Genomic DNA, 18,225 nt, shown 5'->3' with positions numbered 1-18,225 from the left:
TGCGATAGACAACCCCTGACCCCAGAATGAGAAGTACCATTTTAGGCTGAAAAATACCATCATTCCACATCTAGTGGATTGTAATGGTTTCCACAAAAAGCTTTGGGTGCTAGCCAGCATGTTTTGTACTGGGAGAAGGAACAGTCTGTAGATATGGGAACAGCAGGGCCAAGGAGGAGAAAGGGCCACCTGGGTCCTGGCCTGGACAGCCTGCTGAGAACAGTTCCAGAGCAGACACAGAAGGACAATGCTCTGAGCCATATTTAAGTCTCAGGTGCCCATTCATGGTCAGTGAGTAGGAAAACAAATTTCTTTTGGCGTAGATATATTGTACACCAACAAGGTGATGAATTATTGAATGGGTTCTTTTTCTATAAACATATTTATCATCTTTCTTTTTCACCAGCCCTGCGATGAACAAGGGAAGGCAGAAACAGGGAAACATTTTGCAAAGAGCTCCAAATGTTACCTCTCTTTGGTAAATGGCCCCCTGGTTTGAAGTGTTATTTCCTTCTTGAGTGGTTTGTCTGCCTCAAGGACACCTTTTAATGCCGCTATTGTTTGGAAAAAAGACTCACCCTGTTTTCTAACACTTTCTCTTTCACTCGCTCACTTTTTTTATTTTGGTGCTAAAAGGAAGACGAAGGGTTTATTTAAAAATGGGAGGGCATTAGCAGAGTGGCCACTCGATTTTTTGAAATGCTCTTTGAGCCTTAGCTGTAATGGCTGCCCTAGTAGTTTAAGTGGTACCCTGATAGTCCCAGTAATGCTGTTGAGCTTTACCGAGTGTTGAAATGGCCTTTTACTCAATGGGTGGGACAGGAACTTCAGGGGAGGAGAACATGCTGAGAGCACCCTTACTGAGCAGTGGTGGCCAGCAAGCCCAGCTGCCTGGCATGTGTCCGTCCTGGCCCCTGGCCTGATGAGGGACCTCTGTCCAGCAGATACCGGGGTGCCCGGAAGGGGTGCAGTGCAGGAGGTCATGGGAGTTCGGGGTCTCAGGCGGAAAAAAGGCAAGTGCAGCCAAATAGCAGAGGCAAGCCCGACGGGACTGAAGATGTATGGGAGGGTCTGAAGTTCATGATGAAATTAAGCCAGTAAGGCTCACTGTGGGAAGGCAGAGAGCAGGGAATTACTCCCAATTCTCTGGTGATGAACGCTGTTTGTTTCGATCAGTGTGTTTCAAATGGTGCTTTGAGGGGTCCTTGGGGGTCCACAGCAGAGGACACGAGGTTATAGCAAGAGTGGGTGGTGGACAACGCAGCCGAGGGCTCACGTGGGCACCGGACCACGGTATTACTCCCTGCCTCAACGTTCATTTAAAGAAACGACTTCTCTAACTGAGAAAAAAAGTTAAACCATTGGCAGATTTTTATATTTCTGGTTGTCTCAAAGCAGACCTATATTAAACGTAATCTTTTTGTTTCGTAACTTTGTTGTCGGTAAAAAAAATCAGACCACTGTTTTATTTTATTTTATTCATACTTTATATCCCTTTACAGAGGCCTTGAGCTGACCTACAACATATCTGTAGACTAATAATGGTAAACATGCATGCAATCAAATGAAATTGTTGAAATTCAACGAGTTTTGACCTACGAAGGTGGCCATTGCTTTAACATAATAGAAATTCTCGTTTAGAGATGAAGGCAGGGCAAAGTTAGAGTGAAGAGGAGGATGCCACACCAAGGCCAGGGGGAGGGTCGGTGGGAGAACAGGACTGCACAGGCCGAGGGGCCTGCAGGATTGCTCGCAGCGGAGCCTTCCGTGTAAACCGGGTGTAACACGAGATGCAGCGGTTCAGAGGAAAGTACTCCAGTCTCTGAGGGAGGCCAGTCCACACTGTACACTTTTCTCTAAAAGGAAATTTGTGTGCAACCCTCTTAGTGGGCCCACGGCTAATAGAGTAGCTTATTTCTTCAAAGCATGCCAACAAGAAAGAAATACTGTCACGGATTTCATCCATCTCCTTCTTCTAAGGACCCAGATGGCAATGCCACATTCACGATGATGGCTTGCATATTTGTTTTTTGAAGGAAGTAGGGTTCTAACGTAGCACGTACAGGTGGAGGGTTTATGTTTTGTCTTATTTTACAAGTGGTAGAAAAGGGAAATTTGGTTCTGCTGTGTAACGTGTAAGAGCATTTCCTTTTAGTGTGTGAGGAAGTTCCAGAATCCTGCACCTAAACCCCAATTATGTCCATCTGTTAGAGGTAGATTTTTTTCACGTCCTCTTATATCTGGAGTTTAGCGATGTCACTATAGCTTGTTTTAAAGTGGGTCCTTGTGACACATTTCTGTAATCTACATAATTGAGCATGGACCCAGAAAGTTCCTTTGGGGGAAAATACTTCAGATAATATAAATAGTACATTTATATGATGATAAGGTTGTATCTAAGCAGGTGTTTGGTATGTTTTTCCATTGACTTTTGACAGTTACTTGATTTTCCTTTTCCAAATAACACAGCTAATATTTCTGAACAGTCTCCATGTGTCAGGCTGTTCTGAGGAAGCTACATGATGCATCTCTCACCTGCTCTGCCCATAGTACCGTGATTAGCCCCATGTTATTGATAAACAGAGTCTCCAAAAGATGAAAAACAAAAACAAATAGCTAAAAATTCTCCAAGGCCACCTGGCTCCCAACTAGCAAGGCCAGGATTGAGACGCAGCACTGCGGGCCCCGCGACCCTTGCTCCCTGTCCTGGCGCACTCCAGGGCACAGAGGCTTGCTCTTTGCTGCCGCTCCTTGGAAATGAAGCATGTGCTTCTAACACATGGAAACAGCTTGACCTTATCCCACAGGCATGCACTTGCATGGTAGAGGGACTGGGGAGCCAACAGGGTCAAGGGCATCTGGCTCTCAAAAACTGTGACTCCAAGAGCTCAAAGGGTCCTCTCCTGAAACGTGCTCCAGCTGACAGGGGGCTGAGCTGGGGCCTGAGGAGCAGAAAGCCACATGGTGGAAGTCTGAAGGTCTGGAATCCAAGGAGCTCAAAAAAAGAAAACATATATGCATCACCCAGAGGCATAGACAACAGTGTGGTGATGGCCAGAGGGAAGGCAGGCAGGGACTGGGTGGAGGTGGACAAAGGGAGGGGGGAAATGGGGACATCTGAAACAGTGTCAACAATAAAAATAAAGAAAGAGAAAGCACAGACAAAGACCGCAGGCCAAGGCACCAGTTCTGGATACCCAGAGGGAGGGCTGTGTAGTGGGAGTGCCCTCTAACCAACCGCTGCACCAACGTGGGGAAAGGTGACCTTACCTCTGGGTACAAGCTGCTGCCTCTGAAAAAATAAGGACAGTCGGTCACTAGAGTGATGTCGTTTCTTGTAACTGCTTCCATCGGGCCAAGTTTTCAGACACAGGTCTGAGCAATGATGGAAGTTGTGAATTAGCCATGAAGCTCAACAGATTTAGCCAGAAAGCTAGACAGAGTCCTCATAAAGGAACAGAACTTTCTTGTAAGCAGGAGCTTGCTGGGACCAGGACTGGCCTTTGAAAGTCTCCAGGACTTGGCTGATGTAGGACGAGCAGGCAGACACACACAGAAACGAGGCTGTATCACCACATCTTCAGTTTCTGTGCTCATTTTCCTTTCTTCTGAGTCACCCAGGCACCAGCAGGGAGGCACCCAATCCCCCTCTCTCGCTGCGTTCCAAGGAGGTGAGTGCTAGTGGGGAGAAAGTGACACTGTGCACCTTAACACGGAAAATTCTATCAGCTTAATTTAGGCTCCACACTTGAGTCTTCACCAGCCCAAACTCACTTTCATGGAATCCGTTTTTAAAGTTTGTGTACTATGGTGAGCCATGAGAAGTAGGGTGCTTTACATGTTTAGTTTGCCTTGAATAGAAATGAATCTGAATCAGGTCTCATTACAGCACTGCTGGTGTGTGATTTAGGCAATTTTACTATTATCTGCAAAAAGAAGAAATCATGGGTACATTCAGATGTAATTCCATAGCATAAAAGTGAAATCTCCCTTTTATTGCTCCGACTGCTAGATTTTATTTATATATTTTCCATGCACTTCTGAAGTAGCGAGCATCGGGAAGCAATGAGTATGAGCTCAAACTGTTCATGAATTTTTAGACCTTGGAATGTTTTAATGTTTTATAGGGTGAACTTAGGTGTTTTCATTTAATGTGTTTGGTTACTTCTTGACCTGAGAAAAGACAGTAACTTTTTGATAACAGTGAAAAATATTTACTGAATTTTACTCTGGGTGAAGACCCGGTTAAGGTACCGTGGAAAGATCCCAGGGAGAGAAGGCAGACACTGCTCTGAGACAAAGTCCCCAGGGGCTAAAGTTGCAAAAGAGAAATCCAGTCGGCAGTTATTTTGTAAAGTCTTCAGCTGGCAACAAATAACTGCTCGGTGACATTCAGTACCATGTTGGTAACAGCGATGATAACAATGAGCATGATAATATCTACCATGATTTTTTTTTAAAAAAACAGCTCTATTGAGATATAATTCACATACCATAAATTCACCATTTAAAAGTTTACAGCTCAGTGTGTATTCACAGAGGGTGCATCCCCACCATCTAATTTCAGGGTATTTCTATTACACCAAAAAAGAACGCCTTCTCTGCTAGCAGTCACTACCCACGCTCCCTTCCCTTTAGGTCTTAGCAAACCACTAGTCTCTTTCCTGTCTCTGTGGATTGGCCTATACTAGACATTTCATGTAAGTGGAATCATATAACATTCGGCCTTCTGTGACTGAGTTCTTTCACTTGGCCTCTTTCTGAGGTTCATCTGTGTTGTTACGTGTCAATGCTTCACTCCTTTTTATTGCCCAATAATACTCTGTTATCCAGATATGCCACATTTGTTTGCCCATTCATCGGCTGGTGGACTTTCGGGTTGTGTCCATTTTTGACTCTTAGGAATAATGTTTCTATGAATATCCAGGTACTGGTGTTTGTATGGACATGTGTTTTCAGTTCTCCTGGGTTTACACACAGCAGCAGAATTGCTGGGTCCTATGGTAACTCTACAGTTAACATTTTGAGGATCTATCTGCCAGACTGTTTTCCAAAGTGGCCACCCCATTTTACAGTCTCGCCAGAAACCTGTGGGGGTTCCAATTTCTACAAATCTTCTCTGAGATTTGTTCTTGTCTACCATTTTTATTATAGTCAGTCCTAGCCTGGGTGAAGTAATATCTGCCTGTAGTTTTGATTTGCATAATTACTAATGATGTTCAGTACCTTTCATGTGTTTATTGACCTTTAGCTTATCTTCTTTGTAGAACTGTCTCTATAGGACCTTTGCCCGTATTTAATTGGTTTGTTTTCGCTTTTTATTGTACACTTGTGAGTGTTCTTCATATATTCTAGATACAAACCCCTTACCTGATAAATGACTTGCCAAAGTTTTCTTTCATTCTGTAAGCTGCTTTTACTTTCTTTACTATATCATTTGAAGCACATTTTTAATTTTGAAAGAGTTCAATTTATCTATTTTTTCTTTGCCATTTGTGCGTTTGGTATCAAATCTACAAAAGCATTGCCAAATCCAAAGTCTTGAAGAATTGCTCCTAGGTTTTCTACTAAGAAAACCTCACTTTTACATTTAGATCTGTGATTCATTTCAAGGTAATTTTTGCATACAGCATGAGGTAAAGGCCCAGCTTAGTTCTTTTGCACACAGATACTCAGTTGTCTCAAAATCATTTGCTGAAAAGACTATTCTTTTTTCATTAAATTGGCTTGGAATCTTTGTCTAATGCTTGTTGTTGTTTCTCACTAATTAAACCAACTAGATAACTTGGCATCATATCAAAGAGTCCCACTTCGTAGCTCCAGAGAACCTGCTATCACGTTGGGAGAAATGCTTACCAAAAGAAAAGGCATAAGAACACCTATTCATTGATTCAACATCATTATTGTATTCTTACAAAATGTTAGGCAGTATGTTAGGCCCTGAGGAGACGGGGATACAAGAGAAGGATAAGGGCATACCACCCTGAAGAAAGTGAAGGCAACACAAGCTTTCAGTTTTAATGAGATCATACCAGGTCCCAAGATGTTTTCGAATCTCTCTGTGTTTGCACTGATACATGCCAAGCTTGTGTGCACCTGCCCATTTCCTTGCCTTGGTGAACTACTTTTCACCCTTGGTTTCAGAAGTCATTTCTTCTAAAAGTCTTCACCAATGTCCCCAGAGTTGTAAATGCCCCTGTAATAGCACTTAGTATGTTGAATGGTAACAAGGTGCCTGTTAGTCCCACTGATCTTTGAGGAAAGAAATGCATGTTTGTGACATTGTATGACTTAAATTCTCAGGCATAGAAGATGTCCCATTCAGATATATTGAAAAAATGAATAGGAACTCGCACTTTGGAAACTTCCTAGAAGGGGTAATTTGCAAATCTTCCAAGTGATTTCAGAAAAGAAAATCAATAAAGATCTCAATAAGTTCAACACATTGTCTTATTAGTGGACTGAAGTTACGTGGCCCTCACTCACCTGGTGGTGTTAACAAAGGTTTTAGAACTGGGTGAGGGAATGGTGTGTATGGGCCCCAGTGCTGCGAGGTACAGGACTTCCAAGGAGAACATTGTCTTTGGCTTGGGAAAAAAGACCTCAGTGTTGAATTCAAGCCCAATATGACCCAGATGTCTCCAGTTAGCAAAACTATTTGTCAAAGAATAATTCTACCAACTGGAACAGTGTGGTGGTCTTCTAGTCCTCCTACTTCCTGTCACAACCCACAAATGATAGAGCCCAGAAAGCACCAGCCTCAAAAAACACACACTTTTTTTTTTGGACCAACCTCAGGAAGTGAATTCTCTGCACTCTAGCTGTCACATTCACAATTAATTAGCTTAGAGTTCCTTGAGAGAACATTCATGCTGTTGTAGCTTGATTGGCTTGAAACAGTAGAAATATATGGGCCTTCAGGAGGGTGTGGTGGTACGAAGCCCTTGGCTCTCACAGCTCTGGTTTGTCTCTTTCCCTGAGGATAGCTTACATTGAATACACTGAACCACTCTGGTCTTCAAAGGAGTTTTTGGAGAACCCGATCCGTAAGTGAAACAAGCAAAACGTTGAAAATAATTACCATGAAAAATAATATTTTGGTGGGCTCATTGGGTGGTCTCCTGGAGCATGCCCGTAGGTGGAAGAAGCCAAAATGTTTAACCTCATGCGGGCGTTCTGGTTCACAGTGATTCTACTGGAGGCCTGGCTTTATTTATGCATGGAGGCATTGAGCTCTTGTATCCAACTTAGGCCTCTACTGCAGAAGTTATTCTCCAAATGACTCTCTTCTCCTCGCAGGTAATTTCCATTGGTAGCCTCATTACTGGGTGTATTGCTGGGACAATAGCACACACATTTCTAGCAGAGGTTTGGGGTAGGCCCATGTTCTCCAAGTCCTCTCCATCCACCCACAGGGTAGACCTAAGGTTCCCCGGAGACTTGAACTGAGTGAGTCCTTCTACCATCTGTAGACATGTCTAATGTTTGTTCCCCACAGGTCATGTGGTTTCACGGGACCTTGACTTGGGAGGCACAGTGCCTGGCTTCCCATCGGGACTCTGATACACAATAGCTATGAGACCCTCTGCGAGTCATGTCACCTCTCTGAGCCTCACTGTTCTTATTGTTAGCATTGTTGTTGTTGTTGTTCTGAAGAACAGCTAGCATTTGTTGTGAGTTTTCTGTGGTTTGTGCGCCCTGATGTTTACCCGAATTATCTCAAGAGCCTCCTGAGGTACAGGTAGTATTATTATTCTCTTCCTTTTATCAGTGAGCAAAATGAGGCCTAGCGAGATTAAATAACTTGCCCCAAATCATCTATGGTAAGTGGAAAAGGCAAGATTTGAACACTGGCAGGCTGACCCAAAAGGCCACATTGTTAACCAGGATGCTACCACATGAGGGGGAAGTATGGTTAAAATATGTGAATGTCCCTTTTCAGATCTAAATTTCTGGAATTCTGTAACCCATTCCATTAATTCTATAACACTACTACTTAATTTCAGTGCTCTCTAAGAAATTTTGTAAACTCTAAGGCAAGATGACAAGCCATGCCCTGCAAGCCCAATCAGAGCTTCTGCCTGTTTATATTGATAAAGTTTAATTGGAACACAGCCACATTCCTTCCTTTACATGTTGTCTGTGGCTGCTTCTGTATTACACTGGCAAGGTTGAGAATTGCAAAAGACAGTCTAGGTGCAAAGCCAGACGCTTTACAGAAGAAATTTGCTGACCCCTAAGCCAGGATGTAGGACTATAATGCTGGAACTTTATCTTGTTTACTGCTATATTCCCGTCCGTATAACAATGCTTGCTACACAGTGGACGTTTGATACATAGTTTGGGAAAAAACTAATGAGATAAAATTTCTTGTTTGTAACTTCTTCAGCTATGCCATCATAGACATAGTTTCAGTCTGCAAATAAGCAGAATTCTAGTATAAACTATCTCCTCAAGACCTATAAAATTTAATGTTCACATATATAAATTTTATGAGCAGTGAACTCATAAAATGAGATTTTATCAATTTTTCTGAGCATTTACCGCAGGCTGTGGGGAGGGATTCCAGATGTAAAATAAACAGTTGGTTTAGGTTTTTCTCCCCACCCGCTTCAGAACCTGATGCCTTGACTTGCTAAAATTAATATTGACATTGAAAACTAGTATATTTGTTTAAGGTGGTGTCTCTATAAAGCTAATTGGAAAATATGCCCAGAAGGATAGACGGACTGTTTTGCATTCTGTGTTTGCCCCTTCTCTGGTGAATTAACATGCAAAAGATAAATTCCCTGGTATTGTACACCTGTCAGTTACCTACAAAATTTGCTTTTTTTTTTTGCTCCAGAATGTATTATTTGGGGAGGTTTAAAACAGCAGCTGGGTATCTCTAGTTGTATCCTAATTTATTATAGCTAATGCAGCTAATTGGAGGTGGGAGTTATTCAGTGGAAAGTACTTTGTATTCCAGAATAAACTTAGAAACATAATAGCTATGGCAGTTTTTTCCCCTAAGTTCTTACAGTCATTTATCTTAGTAGTGAATTAATTAATTTTCTTTCATTATCTGGTACTTAGTCATGAAATGGTGTCATTCTCATTATGTCATTCTGCAAAATGCTCTGTATGCATTGTTAGTGCTGCTGGGGGGTGTGAGCTCACCGCTGCTCGTGAGGGTCATATCTGAAAATTAGTCTGGTGGAAATAACACTCAGTGTTTAATGCCTTGTGTACTCTTGACCTTAGAAGCATATGCATGCTCCTGGAATAGATCTCAGTGGTGGAACCACTTTATTCATCAATTCATTTATTCCCATAACCTTGTTCGTGCTGAATACTTGGCTAAATGATTAGAATGCTGGAAGCACACCTGCACGCACACATACACACAGAACTTTTACCCATAAAAGACCACAATCCAGAGTGGACTGTGATAGGGAGCCAGGCAGACAGAATATTGGGTGAGCCATCTGATTATGAATTAGTGGGAAGTACCAGCTGAGGCTGAGAGAGGGGAGAGATCAGAGAAGAAACTTTGAAGACTTGACACTTGGTGTAAAACCTGAAAACCAGGAAAAAGGAAAATGGGGAAGGGTGAGATGCCATAAATAAAGGGTTAGGAAAGAAAAGATGAGTAGGGATTATCTGGGGAGAAAGATATGAAAGGGCATTCTAGGGAATAGGAAGAGCAGGTCAAGGGCATATAGCATTGAACACTGTGCACACATGAGAAACAGCAAATAGGTAAGAATGACCGAGCGTGAGGAGGAGAGTACAAGAGATGAGCCCAGGTGAAGGCTCTGCGTGCTCTGCTAAGCACTTAATTTGATCGTCTAGGTGCTGGAGAACCATGAAAGAATGAGCAGATGTTCTGTCATAAGAGAGCACTAAACAGTTAGAATGACAGTTCAGCAAGTATGATGAATGAACTCTGCCTATGAATGAACCCCCTCCTCAATCACTGGAAATTGAGGTGATTGCACTCTGGAGTCCCAGAACTTGCAGGAAATGCTTAGGAAAAGCTCTGCTGCTGTCACTACCCTGTTTTGCACTTGGTCACTGAATCCCCATGGTGGACCTTGAAGTTGTCCTGGTGTCTTTTCTCAGGTAGCATTTGAAAATTTTTCCTTGCTACCAGCTTCCGGCATTGAGACTAAACTATACATGCTGTGTGTTTGTCCTTAGATCAAGTCTCTGTATGTTATGAAAATACTCAGTGGCTTGTTTAGGCCACCTTTCAAGTGCTTTTAGGTTTTCGGTGACTTCTCTGAGGCATCTTTGTATGTGGTCCTATAGTGCCCCTGCAAGAGATGCAGAGCCCCTTGCAGACAGATGTCCATTCTACAGGAGGCCAAGTGACTGATCCAAGGCCATGGCTTTAATTGCATGCAGACCTTGGCCCCTGCCTCGTAGACTAGTGCTCTCTGCGGTGCTTGACTTGCTTTCTGATACAGATGTCTCCTTAGAGCACTGCTAGTAAGTTGCCCTCTAATGCTTAAGTTTGTCCATACCCTTTTTCAATAAACTCTTTATTTTGAATTTTAATTCTTTAGAGAATTGCAAAGATAATGCAGAGAGTTCCTGTATACCTTTCACCCAGTTTTCCCTAGTGTTAATGTCTTACATAACTATGATTCATTTGTCAATATTCAGAAATTAATATTGGCACATCACTATTAACTGAAGTCCAGACTTGATTTAGATTTCATCAGTTTTTACATTGATGCCCCCTTTCTGTCCACATTGCATTTCTGTGTTTATTTACTGCATTGCATCCTTAAAACTTTTAATTTTGCATGACTGTAGTATATGGAAACTGACTGCTCTGCATAAAAGGCTTTGAACCTGGTGAGACTGGAAAAGGAGAGAGACATTTCTGTACAAGAGAAAGGTTTTCCTTTTTAAGTGAAAAAGCCAGCCAGCCTTTGGAACATAGGTGCAACATTCCCCTCATCAATGCTCTTAGGCGGAATAGTTTTAACAAGGTAGAAAAGAATTGGATGGGTGAAAATCCAACTTGGCAATATTTATTTGATGAGTGGAATTATGAGAACACTGGCTGGCCACAACCTCTTGAAACATGGTGCTCATAAAACAATTCAAATCTCACGTAGGTGTATTCGATAGTTTCCTGGTTCCATGAGCAATGCTTTCTTTGCTAGGGCAAGGGTGCAATGAAGGTCATTATTTCATACACCTTGGGCTTGTAAGCCAAATTCCAAGTTTAACAGGAAAGTTACCAAACACTTCTTACATGCCTTGAAGAGTTTAGCTTCCAAATGTGTTCTTTGGTGTGGTTTGGGGTGGAGGGCACTTTGATCTGTAGAAGGAATGCCATTTGGGAAAGTGTACAAGACTTCTGTTGCCTGAATCTCTCCTGGACCTGAGCTATTATGCACTAAAGTCCATTCAAATGACCACTTTCTATGCTTGTTCTGATGTACCATTTCCAAAAGTTTCCACTTTGGATAAAAGAAGATCTGGCTGTGTTTTTACAAAGCAGCAGAACCTCTCCAGCTTGAATTTTCTGGCAAACCAGATATCCATGATGTGCCTCCATAACAGGACTAGTGGTATAACTGAAAGAGCTAAGAACTTACTTTAAAAATACTTCTTGGCAAAAGATCACATTCATTGTCTTGGAAAAGAACAATATGATTACCACTTGTCTCTCAGTAGGGCCAGAAGGAGGCCTGTTCTAATTTCACACAAGGACAGTGAATCACCTCTCTGAGTGTCCCATCTGTGACTGGTGAGAGTGAAGATTGAGCTGGCTGGCATATGTGCACATTCACCACTAAAAACTAGAGTGCTGGGAGAGGAGGTGGAAAACTCAGGCCATTGTCCAGGCCGCATGCTTTTGTGGTAACAAGCAGGTTTCTATCCAAAGTATTTCAGCATCATCAGACACAGTCATAAATGGACTGCCTTGTGCCTTCAGTAGAGTGCCTTGTTAGCCTTTAGGACACAGACATTTGCTGCTAAGGACACTGATGCTCTATCATTGCTGTCAGCCACTGCCACTGCCGACCACCCCCTTAGGTTCAGGTTCTTTTTATGCAGCCCAGCATATGAGTTGTGTCTTTCATGCAAGCTTGGAGGAAGAAGGCAATTGCCCCTGCTCAAATGCCCTTAATCTCTACCTGTGGCTCTTAGATGCACTTCTCACTCTCTAGTGGTACAAGTTGGTATCTAATGCCTCCTCATTTTGTACAATTAATTTTAGCACGGGATTTATGTTCACTTCACTTTTGTGTGTTCCCACAGTGCTTAGCATGCTGTACTTAGCGTGAGGTATGCAGCCTCAGTTCAATAAATATCTCAATAAAATGTACCTGGTTTGGGTAGAGAGCGGATGGTACCTCTAGACAAAGTGTAGAGAGCCGATGTGTTCTTTTGCTTAGACGTGGCATATTTTCTGAAGGACACCACCATCAAACTATGAAGAAGTAATGGGGGTGCATAGCAGAGCGGTTTGGTGTGAGGTTGACGGGAATGAAACTGGAGTGCCCGTCGCATTTGGCCCACATTCTGGACAGCCTCGCTGTCTGAAGTGTGCTGTCTGCGCCTCAGTGGAGGTGATCAGGTTGCCACCCTGTGTTCAGCAAGCCATGGAGAGAGCAGCTCTGTGCTTACAGATTGATAGCAAGGCATGAGGCGCTGTCCGACATTTCCTCTACTCTCCTCCTCCTGGGCCTTTTTTCCCTGGGAAGTATTTTATTGTTTAATTGATAAGGTCCTGAATGAAATGTACACATGAAAGAGAGAACTCCTAAGAAAATGACACTAGAATCCTTTCATTTCCCCCCGCCCCCAATACCCTTGTGCTACCTCTGGGGAAATGGATCTGAAACCCGAGTATCCTGAACTCTGGGTTTGAGAGGAAGCCTAATTGTTCCCTCATCCAAGCCCTCATCTACTGTTGAAATGCCCCTCACAGTAGCCACACCATCAGGTTTGGTCCATGACTCCAAGTCTTTGATTCTCCTGATGATGGAGGGCTGGTGACCCAACAGTCAGATCTGGACATGTATTAAGCTAATAACACAGCTTTCAGTGCGTAAGGCCCCTTTACGGATGATAGCTACTTTTTACAAATGCCTGTGTGTGCACGAGGCGGTGGGCAAAGAGCTTAAGTGCTTGTCCCGCACCAACTCATGTACTGTTCACATCGACCAAAAGGCAGATATTCTTACTCCCATTTTATACTTAAAGAAACTGAGGCTAAGTTGGCCAAAGTGCTCATATGGTATACTCACAGATACCCCCAAAGACAGGGGCTGCGCAGCTGTTCCTGAAGCAGCCTGGACTCTTACACAGAAAGTGCTTCTGTATAAGGTGAAACGTGCCTCCATAAGAGTCAAGCAGTAGGTACTTACTGAACACCTGGTACATTTCCAGCATGATGCCAGGCATTTCAGATTCAAGGAAATAATGTGTTTTATTAACGTATTTACTTATATTTTATCTCATTTTAAGAAATACTTGGGACAACTGAAAAGGACACATCTGATATTCAACAATGGCAAAATATAAATATCCAAGAAAGCATAAATAAAATTGAAAACTGATATGGACAAATGAAAAGTGTACAAATCCTTTGAAACAAGAAAAATAATATCAATTCATTTTGTGTTTGACCTGGGCTTCCTGGCAGCCAAAGCGAGAGATCAGACACTGTTAATTCACAGCTCTTATTAACCAAATGATCATCAAAATGGGATAGCTATCTTTCTGAAATTAAATGTGGAAGAAATGTCTCTCATATGACTTTTTACAGGGAACATGGAGAGACTGACTTAGCTGTAGTCTTGGTGAAATCCTTGTAGCACAGGTGGCAAACACAAGGCCCATGGGCCAAATCTGGCCCTCTACCTTGTTTTATTCGGCCCAGCACCTTGTTTCTACCTGGCGGCAGCACGGAGCTCCTTGCCCCTAGTTAAGGAGTAGTTACATTTATACAGTCCTAAAATTACATTCGGCCCTTTGAAGGCAACCACAAGGCTGATGTGGCCTCTAGTGAAAATGAGTTTGACGCCCCTGCATAGGATACACATTAAATATACTTTGTGTACTTATTTTTGCAGCATCTTGTGTTAGAACTCAAGAGCGGAACATTAAAATAAACTTGGCAAACAGGACAATGTAGGCCACATGTGTAGCCCATGGCCTTCCATCTATACCCCCAAAGCATAAAACATTGCCCCTGCCACAAAGGGTCTTCATTATACCTTTCAGATGTGGAAACATACAGACATGCTTGAGTCCCAGACTGTAGATAAGAAGAGTATAGAGAGCAGGAACCCTTCTGAGGTTCAGAGGAATTGTGAGCTGAGACTTATTGGGGCTATTTCTAGACTGAGCTGGACTGAACCAGCAATAAAAAGGAGATGGAAGAAAGATGAGTCGGGCTGAATGTAACTGATTTTACGTATTCCTTTCACTTAAATGTGCTGCACCTCAGTTTCATGTGTTTGTGGAAGACACTCTTGGCACCAATTAGAAAGTGCAACTTCTGGGGTTTTGTGGGCTCTGGCCATGAAGCCATGAGCAGTCCCATCACCAATGCTTAGGGTAAGTCTTATCAGGCAGATTTGGCTCCAAGCAACAACCACAGCTCTATTTTCACAAAGTAATTTCACTTGTTTGCCCCAGTTAACATTAATAAGCCCAGGGCTACATGCTTCTACTTATAAGAGCACAGAGATAATAGAATAATGGAACGTTCAAGCTGAAATAGACCTTGGAAGTCATCTAGTTCAACTTCCTCATTTGATAGATGAGGAAACAGAGGTGCAGAGGCATATAAAGGGCCAGGATGCAGGGAGTCAGATTTACAGACTGGGCTGGAACCCAGTTGCTCTGACAGCCAGCCCTACCCATCCATGGTGGTCCATCCAATGTGTCCGACATCTTCCTACTGTGTCCTTAAGAGCTGGGGGCACTGGATCATGCAATGGGAGAACGATGACTTGAAGATATCTTCATTTTTATGTTTGCGCTTCTCGAGCCTGTCCCTGCCTTCCCACATCAACGTCATTGTGAACATAGATACCGAATACTTTTCCCCAAAGGAAGAGATGAGATAAAGCAAAATGTTTCTGCAGTGCTGGCAACACCAAGGTCCTGTTGCACCAACCCAAGCTTGAGATAAACCCAGTGTTGGTAGTGCTTTGTGCTCCATGACTTTGAACACACTTTCTGTTCTCACTGAACATAAGCTCCACTGGACTGTTGTGGTTACTGTGTGAATGTGTACACTATACTATGTGGTCACTTTGGGTATATGTACATTATACATAGTATAGTGTGTGTATACTATACATATACACAAAGTACATAGCACAAGGCCTAGCACTGAGATGCTAAAAATATGCTCATTCCCTTTATTGCACTCCTGCCTCTGTCCTTCCTGACAGACCCCATGGAAGTCCATGTGTGGACTAAGGGACATGAATCACCCAGAACTCCGTGTAATCAGAATGTAGAGTGATCTAATGTTCCTAGGTTACTTACTTCTTTTCCCTGAATAAGTCAGCCTGTGGGTCTCATTTCCATTTCTCTTCAACTAACCAAACATCCATTTTCACCTACATGGAACCTTCTACTGGCCCAGGGACAAATAAATCACATTTTGAGTGGTCCCAGGACAATTCAGCTTTAAAGAAAAGAAAGGATGGTGACATGAAGGACATTTGCTGTGTTGGGCTGTCACCAGGTCCCCATTGGAACCATGAAAAATTATGGTGAATAAAGTAACATTTTTCAAAATGCAACACTACCCTTAAATTTATCTTGGGCAATAAATGGATTTTGAAGAGAATATTTGAGGGCAATTCATTTTTCAAGCATTCAATAACATATCATAAATAAATTGCATTATTAATTTATAATAGAATATTGTTCAGCATTCACTTTCACAAGCTATGGTATTAATTTTCTCTTCCTTTTTACTCATCTCAAAATATTAGCAAATACTAACTACCCCAGCATTCCACAAAATCCTCTCCACCTCCTCCTACAAATATGAAAGTGGTTCTGATTTGTTGATGTACAGAATCTCTGGCCATCTATTTGTGATAATGAAAAGAATAAGAACAAAAGCAGCCAGCACTGATTGAGATTAACTGTGTGCCAAATAGTATGCTAAACAGTTTGTATTATTTCATTCAGTCTTCCCAACAGTCCTGTAAGGGAGGTGCCATTATTATGCCGATTTTGCATATGAGGAAACTGAGGAGGTGGAGAATCTTTTCCTAAAGCAAAAACCAAACAAAATGCCACCATCCCCACCGATGAGGTTTCATGGATACAGGTTTTACAGGCCAGGTTCACTTAAATCAGGATGTTTGAATACTATTCCTTTTGTATAACACAAAATGCATCTTTCACTGTACCAAGTCTAAATAAGAAATGGCAAAGAAAAATTAAGTCAACTTCCCACTAAGACCAACAAAGTGATGTCTTGGGGAAGGAATTCTTTTTTAAACAAATTACCTGATTAGGTTGCTGTATATGATGCAGTGTTAGGGTGACATTGCAGTGACATGTCCAAGTGTTTTAATTATTTTGCCCCTGAGAGTCAGGATGCCTGGATGCCAGCCGGCTCTGTCACTTGCTCTGTGTGTCATAGCAGGTAGATCACTTCATCTTTCTTTTCTCAGTTGTAAAAGACTGGCCCCGTGATCCCACCATTCCCAGGGTTACACTGACCACAGGGTAGGTCGAAGCAACAATTTACACACTAATCATGAAGTTCACAGAACAACAGCCCATCTTTGATGCACAATGTCCAACATACAAAGACTCAGCTTTGAATTTCAACCTGTCTGAAGGGAGAACTGTGTAATTGGACGCAGAGAGGAAAAAGCCAGTATGAAAGCTTAATAACAATAACCAAAAAATGCAGCCTTGAAGCATCACGACACTAAAAGCTCATTAAGATCTCTGTCCCAACGATTACACTCCTAATTGAACAGTTACACAAATAGGCGTACAATACAATCGTGACTCTAATTAAGGCTCTGACCTCAGAATCTAGTAAAAGCTTGTACAGTTCCTGCCCCCCGCCCCCACTTTAAATAGCCGATCTGGGCAAGGGAAACTGTCCTATTATGACTTCACTGAAATAATATGAAAACTCATACAAGTGCCTCTTTTTGTTTCTTTCCCACAGCACACTTCCCACTCACTCCGTCGTTCACTCCTGGGGGTGTGTCCCTTCAGCAGGAGAGAATGCAGTGTTGCAGTCCCAGTGGTGTCTGCCATATCACTGTCCAGGTTTTTCTGCAGTGCCCTCCCCCGGTGCCTGGACCCACAGGCTGTGGCTGAGAGTCTTGCTTGGCTCTGTCAAGCAAGGCTCGCTCTCTGCTGGATAATTGGCTTCCTTGCCCATATATGTTTGACTCTCTCATGTATGCACCCCATCTAAGAGTTGTAACAGATGAACAAGTTGGGTTTTCCCTGTACTTTTCCCTCTTCACTCTTGTCTAACCTTTGCGGGACAGAGGGATGCCAGAGTCCGGAGGGGGCCGGCCCCCCAGGGAGGAGGCCACCTAGGGAGGAGGAATAAAAATCAGGGGCTGCTTCTGAATAATGAACAATCCATAGGCTGCTAAAAATTCTAGAAGTTAAAGATCTATAGCAGCAGGTCATCGAATAACCTCACTTTGTTCAGCGTCATTTCCTTATCATGTTGATAAGGCAAAATAAGAAAAAAATCACCTCCTGGCTGGGGCCACTGTCTGTGAAGTTTTTGCGTTCTCCCCATGTCTGCGTGGGTTTTCCAGGTGCCCTGGTTTGCACCCACACCCCAGAGATGTGCCTTGGAGTGAATCGTCACGCGTCTTCCGCGTTGTTCCCGTCTGAGGGAGTGTGGGTTTATGTGAGTGCGCCCTGTGGTGGAAGGGCATCCTGTCCAGGGTGGGTCTCACCTTGCACCCTGAGCTGCCAGGATAGGCTCCAGCCACACGCAGCCCTTACCTGGAACAAGCAAGTCTGAAAGTACTTATCTTCCCTTCTTTATTACTTTTTCCTAATTGTGTGTATAGCTCACGTCTATTTCGATGTGTAGTCTCAAAAGTGTTTTTGATCTTTATAAAAGTCTGGTGATGGTCTTGTGACCAGAAATATGCTTCAGGAACTTAACTCTTGTTTATATCAATTAGTCTATAGTAAAATTGGTTTTATAATACCTGGTTTCTCTGAAAGTTGCAGTTCTTAAGAAAT

At 42.7% G+C, this 18,225-nt stretch overlaps 1 protein-coding gene across 2 annotated transcripts in view; it reads left to right on the top strand.

Moving 5' to 3' along the window:
- RORA (RAR related orphan receptor A) overlaps positions 1-18,225 on the top strand; it is a 697,371-nt gene that overhangs the window by 332,318 nt on the left and 346,828 nt on the right. The window lies entirely within an intron of this gene.

This window comes from Sturnira hondurensis, unplaced genomic scaffold (assembly GCF_014824575.4).
Source record: "Sturnira hondurensis isolate 20B ecotype Veracruz unplaced genomic scaffold, ASM1482457v3 Scaffold0008196, whole genome shotgun sequence".
NCBI classification, from domain to species: domain Eukaryota; kingdom Metazoa; phylum Chordata; class Mammalia; order Chiroptera; family Phyllostomidae; genus Sturnira; species Sturnira hondurensis.
This window is presented reverse-complemented; position numbering and strand designations above follow the sequence as displayed.